The sequence below is a fragment of the Vespa mandarinia genome, unplaced genomic scaffold, assembly GCF_050613455.1.
Source record: "Vespa mandarinia isolate Hongniang unplaced genomic scaffold, ASM5061345v1 scaffold_44, whole genome shotgun sequence".
NCBI lineage: Eukaryota > Metazoa > Arthropoda > Insecta > Hymenoptera > Vespidae > Vespa > Vespa mandarinia.
In genome coordinates this window covers 16,794-27,713 of record NW_028197178.1, presented here as the reverse complement: position 1 = coordinate 27,713, position 10,920 = coordinate 16,794, and the positions used below count along the sequence as shown (strand labels likewise).

Sequence of the window (10,920 nt, the reverse complement as noted above, 5' to 3'; positions counted from 1 at the left end):
ACCTTTTGCGACTATTTGGAAATATTGCGTCTAGTCGAAGTAAAATTGTGCGAGTTCATATCGAAACAATTCAGCTGTCGGACTTGGAAATATTCGGAATAGTCGAGGGAAAGTAATGCGAGTGACACAAGAAACAATGCGACTGTCGGACTTAGAAATATTTCCCCAAGTCGAGGAAAAGTTAAGCGAGTACCGTTCGAAATGATGCGGGTGACGTACTTGGAAAAATTCCAACCTGTCGGAAGAAAGATGTGCAAGTGCCTCTCGGACCGATAGTGCTGCCGGACTATGAAACATTGCCTCTATTCTAGGGAAAGTATGCGAGTGCTTCTCGATCCAATACGACTGTCGGACTTGCATATATTACGACTAGTCAAGGGAAAGTTATGCGATTAACATTTTGCCATCGGCAGATTTCGCTTTTGGGAGTATCAGTAGGTCGGAGCAAATCTATCGTTTCGCAATTACTTTTCCGTACAGGATTTAAAATCAATATACAGAATTCGTTGAAACTGATTTGTTGTATTTAATACTACTAATAATACGTAAGATTATAAAATTTTATATCTTAAAATGTCCCCATTACGTAGACACCGATTTCTACGATGATTTAAATATGTTCCCGCTACGTGGACACCAATTTCTACGATGATTTAGACATGTCCCAGTTATGGGGAAACCAACCGCAAAGGGTTAACTTGTTAACCAGTGCGACTGTCTGACTAGGAAATGTCTCGAATATTCGAGGGAGAGAATTACGAGTGATTTGTGAACCGATTTGTATACCGAATAGTCGAGGGAAAGTTATGCGAGTGCCTTTAGAATCAATGCGAATGTCGGACTTGGAAGTATTCCAACTTGTCGGAGGAAAGCTATGCAAGTGCCTCTCGAACCAATACGGCTGACGGACATGGAATTATACCGACTAGTCGAGGGAAAGCTATACTAGTGCTTCCCAAACCAAAGCGACAGTCGGACCAAGAAATATTCTGACCATTCGAGGAAAATTTATGCGAGTACCTCTCAATCTAAAACACATGTCGCTTCTACTAAAGCTCCGTCTAATCAACGGAAATTTGATCGATTTCCTCTCGGTCGAATACGACTGTTGGATTTAGAAATACTCCGACTAGTCGATGGAAATTTATGCGAGTGGTTTGAAAACCAATGCGAGTGTTGGATTTGAAAATATTTCGACCTGGTGATGGATAATTATTCGAGTTCCTTTCAATTCAACGGGAATGTTGGACCAGAAAACATATCCACTAGTCGAGGGATAGTTATGAGAGTGCCGCTCGAACAAATACGACCGTCGGTCCTAAAAATATTCCGGTTAGCCGAGGGAAATTTATGAGAGTTTCTCTTGAACAAATGCGTCTATCGTACTTGGAAGAATTTCGACTATTCGAGAGAATGTAATAAGTGTGCCCCTCGAACCAATGCGACTGTATGTCCTATAATATTTCCGACTTGTCGTGAGAATGTTATCAGAGTGCCACTCGAATAATTGCCACTTTCGGACTTGAAAATATTCCGACTACTCGTGGGTCAGTTGTACGAGTGCAACTCGTACCAAAGCGGATGTCGTACTTGGAAATATCCTGATTAGTTTAAGGAAATTTCTGCGATTACTTCTCGAACCAATACAGCCGTAGGATTGTAAATATTACGATTAGTCGAAGGATATTTATGCAAGCCACTCTAGAACTAATGCGACGGTCTGACTTGGAAATATTTCCACTTTTCGCAAAAGATATGCAAGTGACTTTCGAATAAATGCGGCTGTCGTACTAGAAAAAATACCGATTTGTCTGGTGAAACTTATGCGAGTGCAAAGCGAATTGAAACCCATGCGAATGTTTGACTTGGAATCAATCTGTTTAGACCAGGAAGCGTTATTCCAGTGACTTGTGAAAGAAAGCGACTGTCGATATTTGGAATATTTGCAGTGGTCGAGGGAATGTTATGTGGTTGCTTCTCAAACCAAAGTAGATGTAGGATTTGATAACATTCCGATTAGTCAAGGGAAAGTTATGCGAGTAACTTTTAAACCACTGCGACTGACTAAATTTGAAATATTTCGTCTAGTCGGGGAAAGCTATGCGAGTAACTAGTAAAACAATGACACTGTCTGGAATGGAAATATTCCGAATAGTCAGCAAAAGTTACCTGAGCGACTTGTGAAACAATGCGACAGTCGTGCTTGAAAATATTCCTACTTGTCGAAGGACAATTATACGAAATATTTCGACGAGTTGATGTTAAGTTATGCGAGTTGCCCTGGCACTAATCGAACGGTCGGATTTGGTAATATTCCCACTAGTCGGGGAAATTTATTACACTCTCTCTCAAAAAAATGCGACTGTCAGATTTAGAAATATTCCATCTAGTCCTGTGAATGTTATGTGAGTGACTTCTGAACCATTGGGTTTGTATGACTTTGAAATAACCCGACTAGTTAATGGAAATTAATTCAAGTGTTTCTCGAACTAATGCAAGTGTCGGACTTGATAATATTACTACTAGACGAGGTAGAGTTACGCGAGTGATTCTAGAAATAATGCGACGGTCGGACTTGGAGATATTCCCACAAGTCGGGGAAAGTTATGCCAGTGGTAATCGAACAAATGCGGCTGTTGGACAAGGAAATATTGCGACTATTCCAGGAACTTCATGCGAGCACTACTCGAACAAAAGTAAATATCAGACTTGAATCATTTCGACTAGACGAAGAAACGTTATTCGTGTGATTTATGAATCAAGGCGACTGTCGGTATTGGGAATAATCCGCGTGGTCAACGTAATGTAATGCTACTGCCTCTCGAACCAATGCGAATGTCGGAATTGGGAATATTACGACTAGTCGAGGGAAAGATATGCGAGTGCCTCACGATCAAATGCGGCTGTCGACCTTGAAACTATTTCGACGTGTTGAGAGTAATTTATGCTAGTTTATCTGGTACCAATGCGACAGTCGGATTTGGAAATATTCCGACTATACAATGGTAATTTATATGAGTGACTTTTGAGCTATTGCGACTTTCGGACATAGAAATATTCCGATTCGTTGAAGAAAAGATATGCGAATGACTCTCAAAACAATGCGACTGCCAAACATGGAACTTTTCGACTAGTCGAGGGAAAGTTTTACGAGCGCTTCTCAAATCAATATGAATGTCGTAATTGGAAATATTCCGTCGAGGAAAAGGTATGCACGTGCTTGAACCAATGCGACTGTCAGAGTCAGAAATGTTCCGAAAATATAGGGGTATTTGTGCGAGTATTTCTCGCATCAATGCAAATGTCGGTCTTGGAATTATTCCGACTAATCGAGGGAAAGTTGTGCGAGTGCCTCTCGAACCAATGCGACTTTCGTACTTGGAAATATTTGGACTTGTCTGACTTGGACATACTCTAACTAGTCGGGGGATAGTTATGCGAGTCATCTCTAATCAATGCAGCGCCGTACTTGGAAATATTCCAACTAGTCGAGAGAATTTCATGCGAGTGGCTCTCGAACCAATGCGGCTGTCGATCTTGAAAATATTCCGAATTCTCGAGGGAAAGTTATACGAGTGCTTCTCGGATTAATAAGACTGTCGGATATGGGAATATTCCAACTGGTCGATGGAAAGTAATGTGAGTGACTCTCTAACCAAAACGGTTGTCGGACTTACAATCATTCCGTCTAGTCGAGTAAAAGTTATGCGTATACTTCTCGGTTCAATACGACTGTCGGACTTGGAAATAACCCGACTAGTCGATGGAAAGTTATGTTATTGCCTTTAGAATGAATGCGAATGACTGACTTGTAAGTATTCCAACTTGTTGAGAGAAAGCTAAGCTAGTGACTATCGACTCAATTCGACTATCGGACTTGGAAATAACCCGACTAGTCGGTGGAGAGTTTTGCGAGAGCCTCTTGAACCAATGCTGCTGTCGGACTGGGAAATATTACGATTAGTAGAGCGTAATATATGCGAGTGCCACTTGGACCAATGCGGCTGTCAGATTTGAAGACATTCCAACTGGTCGGGGGAAAGTTATCCTAGTCCCTCTCAAAACATTATGATTGTCGGACTTTGAAATATTTCGACTACTCTAGGGAGAGTTATGAGAGTGCCTCACGAAACCATGGGACTGTTGGATTTTGAATATTCGGACTATTCGAGAGAGATTTATGCAAGTTTCACTTAAATTAAAACGAATGTCTAATTTTGAACTATTACGACTAGTGGAACAAGAGATATGCGAGTGACTTGTGAATCAATGCGACTGCCGGACTTGGAAATAATCCGACCATTCGAGAGAAAATAATGCGAATGCCTCTCGAACCAATGCTACTTTTGGGCTTGCAAATATTCCGATTAGACGAAGGAAAGTTATGTGAGTGACTTGTGCTCCAAAGCTACTGTCGGAATTAAAAATATACCGAATAGTCAAGAGAAATATATACGCATGCCTCTCTAACCAAAGCGACTAGCGGAATTCGAAGTATTTCGACTAGTCGACGGAAAGCTACGCGAGTCACTTTTGAACCAAAGCGACTGTCGGAATTGGGACTATTGCGAGTAGTCAAAGCGACTTTGTGACTTGTGAATATCACGACTAGACTAGAGAGAGTTATGCTAGAGCCTTATGAATCAATGCAACTGTCGGGCTCGAAAATATTTCGACAAGTCAAGAGAAAGTTATGCGAGAACCACTCAAACCAATGCGACAATCTGTGATAGATATGTTCCGACTATTCGTGGGAATGTTGTGATAGTGCCTCTCGCATCAATGCGACTGCCGTAATTGGAAGTACTCCGATTATTCGAGAAAAAGCTCTGCAAGTTTTTCCCGAACAAATCCCACTGTCGGGCTCGGATCTTTCCAACTAAATAAAGGAAAGTTGTGAGAGTGCCATTCCAATCAATGCCACTGACGGTTTTGGAATTATTCCGCCTAGTTAAGGGAATGATATGCGAGTGCCTCTTGAACCAATGCGAAAGTCGGACTTGGAAATATTCCGACAAGTCGAGAGAAAGTTGTGCGATTGTCTGTCGAGGAAATGCGACTGTCGGTGTTAGAAATGTTGCGACTAATCGAGGGGAATGTTATGCGAGTACCTCTCGCTCTAAAGTGACTGTCGCTATTGGATCTATTCAGTCTAGTCAAAAGAAATTTGTGCGAGTGCCTCTCAAACTAATGCGACAATCGGTCTTAGAAATCTTCCTACTAGTCGAGCGAGAGTAGAACAAGTGTCTCTCGAGCCAGTGCGACTTTTGGAGTTGGAAATTTTCCGACTAATCGATTCAATGTTATGCGAGTGAATTTTGAGTTAATGCGTATTTCGTATATAGAAATATTCCGACTAATCAAGGGAATGTTATGCGAGTGCCTCTCAAATAAATGCGAATGTCGGTCTTGGAAATATTCCGACTAGTCGAGCAACAGGTACGCGAGTGATTCTTGAACTAATGCGACTGTCGGACTTGGAAATATTCCTACAATACAAGGGAAAGTTGTGCGAGTCCCACTCGAAGTAATAGGACTGCTGATCTTAAAAATAACTCAATATTCGAGAGAAAGTTATGGGATTGATTGTCGAATCAAAGCGACTGTCGCACCTAGAAATTTTCGAAGAAGTCTTGTGAAAGATAGGCGAGTATCTCTCAAAACAAAGCGTCTTTCGGGCTTGGAATAATTCCGGCAAGTCAAGAGAAAGATATGCGAGTGACTTGTGAAACTATGAGACCTTCGGACGTGGTAATTATCGACTAGTCGAGGGAGAGTTATGCGAGTGACTTGTGAAACTATGAAACTTTCGGATGTGGTAATTACCGACTAGTCGAGGGAAAGCTACGCGAGTACCTCTCGATCCAATGCGACTGTCGCATTGGAAATTATTCCGACTAGACGAGAAAAAGTGGTGCATGTGCATCTCTAACCTATGCGACTGTCGGAATTTGAAATATTCTGATTAGCGGAGCCAAAGTTAAGCGAGTGTCACTCGAACCAATGTGACTCTCGGACTTGGAAGGATTCCAATTAGTCGAGGGAAAGTTAGGTGAATGCCTCTCGTACCAATGCGACTGTGGCATTCCGATTTGTCGAGGGAAATTTGTGCGAGTGCCTCTAGAACCAATGCGATTATCGAACTTGGAAATATTCCGACTAGTCGAGCGAATATTACATAAGTGCGACACGTGCCAATGCGATTGTCACATTTGAAAATAATCCGACTTGTTGAGGAAAAGTTAGGTGAGTGACTCTCACACCAAAGCGACTTTTGCACTTGGAAATATTCCAACTAGTCGAGAGAAAGTTATGCTTCACTAACCAATGCGTCTTTCGGATCTACAAAAATTATCTCTACTCAAGCGAAAGTTATGCGTGTGACTAGTGAACAACTCGACAGTTGGAATTATAAATATTCCGACTAGACGAGGGGAAGTCATGCGAGGACTTTTAGAACTATTGTAAACGTCCAACCCAGAAATATTCCGCCTAGTCGTGGGAAAGTTGTGAACGTGCCGCTCGACCCATTGCGACTGTCAGAACTAGAAATATACCGACTAGTCGAGGGAAATTTATGCATGTGGCTTGTGTACCAATGTCACCCTCGGACTTAGAAATATTGATTGGTCGAGGAAGAGTTATGCTAGTGCCTCTCGAACCGACGCGACTGTAGGACTTAGAAATATTATCACTAGTCGAGGAAAAGATGGACGAGTGTCTCACAAAACAATGCGGCTGTCTGACTTGGAAATATTCGGCCTAGTCTTGGGAAAGTTGTGCGAGTACCTCACAAACCAATGCGACATTCAAACTGGAACTGATTCCGACAAGTCGAGGCAAAGTTATACTATTGTGCCTCTTATACTATTGCGACTTTCGTACCTAGAAATATTCCGACTAGTCAAGGAAATTTTAAGTGTGTTCCCTACTATCGAATTCGATTGTCGCTATAGAATATATTCTGACTAGTCGAGAGAGTGTTATACGAGTGAATTTCGAACCGATGCGACAGTTGGACTTAGAAATATTCGATCTAGTCGAAAAAATGCAATACGTGTCAATCTCGATCCAATGTGACTGTAACACTTAGAAAGATTCCGACTTAACGAGACAATGTTATGAGAGTGCCACTCGAACCAATGCAACTTTCGGACTTGGAAATATTTTGGGTAGTCGAGGGATAGTCATACCAGTGCATCACCAACCGATGCAACTGTCTCACTTGGATATATTCAGACTCTCGAAAGAATGTCATACGGACGAATTTCGTATCCTTGCGCCTATCGGACCTTGAAATACACCGACTATTCGATGGAAAGTTATGCGAGATCCTATCCAACCAGCACGATTGTCGGACTTGGAAATATTTCGCCTAGTCGACGGAAAGTTACGCGAATAGCTCACAAACCAAAGCAACCGTCCGACATGCAAATATTCCGCCTAGTCGAGAGAAAGTTATGTGAGTGTCTCTCGAACCAATGCGGCTACCATACTTGGAAATATTCCGACTAGTCGGAGGAGAGTTTAGTGAGTACCTTTCAGAACAAAACGTCTGTCGGTCTACGTATGATTCCACCTAGTCGAAGGAATATTATGCGAGTACTTCAGAACCAATACGTCTGTCGGGCTTGGAAAAATTCCGTATAGTCGAGGCAATCTTATGCGAGTGCTTCTCGGGCTAATGTGACTGTCGGACATGGAGATATCCCGCCTAGTTGAGGGATAGTTATTCGCGTGACTTGTAAGCCAATGCGCCTGTCGAATTTGGAAGTATTCTGTCTAGTAGAGAGAAAGTTATGTGAGGGACTCTTAAATCAACGCGGCTGACGGACTTGGAAAAAATCTGACTAGTCGAGGGAAAGTTGTGTGCCTATAGATCCATTTCGTCTGTCGGACTTGGAAACATTCGGGAAAGTCGAGGGAAAGCTATGCGAGCGTCGCTTGAAGTAATACGAATGTTGGAATTGGAAATATTCCAACAAGACGTGGGAAAGTTATGCGATGTGGACCAAAGCGACCGTCGGGTTTGGAATTATTCCGACTAATCGAGGGAAAGATATGCTAGAGCCTCTCGAACAAATACGGTTTGTGGACTTGGAAATATTCTGACTTGTCGAGTGAAAATTATACGAGTGGCTCCCGACCATTTGCAACTGTCGGAATTGGAAATATTGCGACTAGTCGAGGTAAAGTTGTGCGAGTTCATATCGAAACAATTCAACCGTCGGACTTGGAAATATTCAGAATAGTCGAGGAAAAGTTATGCGAGTGACACTAGAACCAATGCGACTAACGAACATGAAAATATCCCGCCTAGTCTAGGGAATGTTATGCGAGTAATTTGTGATCCAATGAGGCTGTCTGAATGTAAAATTTCTGACTAGTCGAGGAAAAGTTAGACGAGTGACTCTAACCAATATGACGGTTGTACTTGGAAATGACAGACAAGTCGTTGGAAATTTATGCGAGTGTCTCTTGAACCAATGCGGCTGTCGTGCTTGGAGATATTTCGACTATACGAGGGAAATTTATGCGAATGACTCTCGAACCAAACCGGTTGTCGGTCTTGGAAACATTCCGACTACTCTAGTGAAATGTATGCTAGTACCACTCGAACCAAAGCGACTGTAGGACTTGGAACTATTCCGACCAGACGAGTGAGAGTTATGCGATTGACTTGACAATCAATGCGACTGTCGGAATTGGAAGTATTCTAACCAGTCATTGTAAAATAATGCGAGTGCCTTTAGAACCAATGGTGCTGTCGGACTTAGAAAAATTCGGACTAGTCGAGAGAACGTTATGCGAGTATCACTCGAACCAATGCGGCTGTCTAACCTGAAAATATTCGAACTAGTAGAGGAAAAGTTATACGAGTGACTCTGGAAACAAAGCGGCTGTCGGACTTTGAAAAACCTTGACTAGTGGATTGAAAATTATACGAGTGACTTGCGAACCAATGCGGCTGTCGAATTTGGAAATATTCAATCTAGTCAGGCGAATATTATGCGAGTGCCTCCCGATCCAATGTAGCTGTCGGAATAGGGTATATTCTGAATACTTGAGGGAAAGTTAGGAGAGAGCATAAGGAACCAATTCGACTGATGAACTTGGAATTCGTCCAACTAGTCGGGGGAATGTTATACTCGTGCCAATCAAACCAATTCGACTGTAGGATGTAGAAATATTCCGAATTGAAGAACGAAAATTATGTGAGTGCCTCTCGAACCAAGGCGACTGTCGGAATTGGAAATATACCAAAGAATCGAGACAAAGTTATGTGAATGAAATGCGAATTTGGGCCTTGGAAATATTCCAACTAGTCGATGGAAAGTGATGTGTGTGCCGTTGGTACCAATGCGACTGTTGGACCTAGAAATATTCCGACTATTCGTTGAAATGTTATACGAGTGCCTCTCGAAACATTGCGATGGTCGGAACTATTAACATTCCATCTATTCGAGGGTAAGTTAGGCGAGTGACATGTGAACAAATTCGACTACTGGTCTGGGAAGTATTAAGTTGGTGCGAATGAAACGTCGGATTCTTAAGTGAATATATTTCTGCATATCTTTTTCCAAAAGCTGTTTATTTAATCAGAATATGCTCCATTTACTTAAATACACCTTTTCCAACGAGATTTTAATGCATAGATGCCTTTCTTGAAGAAATTCTTGATCTTTAGAATCAATGAACTCTGATATGGCATTTTTCACACTGTCTTCATTTTCGTACTGTTTAGCACGTAAAAACAGTTCTAAATGTTTAAATAAATGAAAGTCGATTGGCGAAAGATCTGGTGAATAAGGTGGGTGCTGTAAAATTTCATATTTTAATTCATTTAATTTTGCAATTGTTTTGTACGATGTTTGCGATCGAGCGTTGTCGTGGAGAAGTATTGGGCCATGCCGATTAACAAGTGATGGGCGTATAATTTTCAATTTTTCATGCATTTCTTCAATGTACTGGCAATACTTTTCGGCTGTAATTGTCATTTCTGTTCGAAGGAATGAGTAGTGTATTATTCCAGTCACATTCCACCAAACTGTGATTAAAATTTTCCGTGGATGAAGTGATAACTGTGGAATATGAGCACAAGCCTCATCCCTATCATGCCACCAAGCACACCTTTTCCTATTGTCGTAAAGAACCCATTTTTCATCACAAGTAATGATCCGATCGAAAAATGGATCTCGATTAAATCGGGTTAGCAATGATAAGCATACGTTCAAGTGATCCAGCTTATTTCGCTCGGTTAGTTCGTGCGGTATCCACTTATCCATTTTTTTCACCATGCAAATTTTAGAAAGATGTCGCAATATTGTTTTATGGTCAACTTCCATTCTGGCAGCAAGTTCCCTTGAAGAAACAATTGGATTCGTTTCCACCAATGCTTTCAGAGCATCATTTTTCAGAGACGTTTCGGGTCTTCCACGCGGTTCATTTTGCAGGGAGAAATCACCAGACCGAAATTTTTCAAACCAACGCTGCACTTTTCGATCGTTCATAATATTCTCCCCAAACGCCTGGTTTATATTGCGTACAGCTTTTGCAGCATTATTACCAAGTTTATACTCATATAAGAAAATTACATGAATATCGGTTGAATTCATATCGGTACAAAATTCAAAGCAAATAACAAAAGGGAACATTTTTGAAAAAATGTTCTAAAATGTGACTCTGGCAATGGACAGTACGACTCTTTGACATAACCAGGTTATGTCAAATACGACTCAAATACGACGAGGTTATGTCAAAAACAAATGCATAACAAAAACAGGGAATCAAGCGTTCACATTTAAAGAAAATCCGACATTTCATACGCACTAATTTAATATATTAAATAGTCGGAAGAAATTTATGCGGGCAACACTCGAACCAATGCGAATGTCGGATTTAACAATATTAATTTTAGAC

At 41.4% G+C, this 10,920-nt stretch overlaps 1 pseudogene; it reads right to left on the bottom strand.

The window, feature by feature from the left end:
* Positions 1-9,599: 9,599 nt before the first annotated feature.
* On the bottom strand, positions 9,600-10,616 carry LOC146872136 (histone-lysine N-methyltransferase SETMAR pseudogene; annotated as a pseudogene).
* Positions 10,617-10,920: the final 304 nt, after the last annotated feature.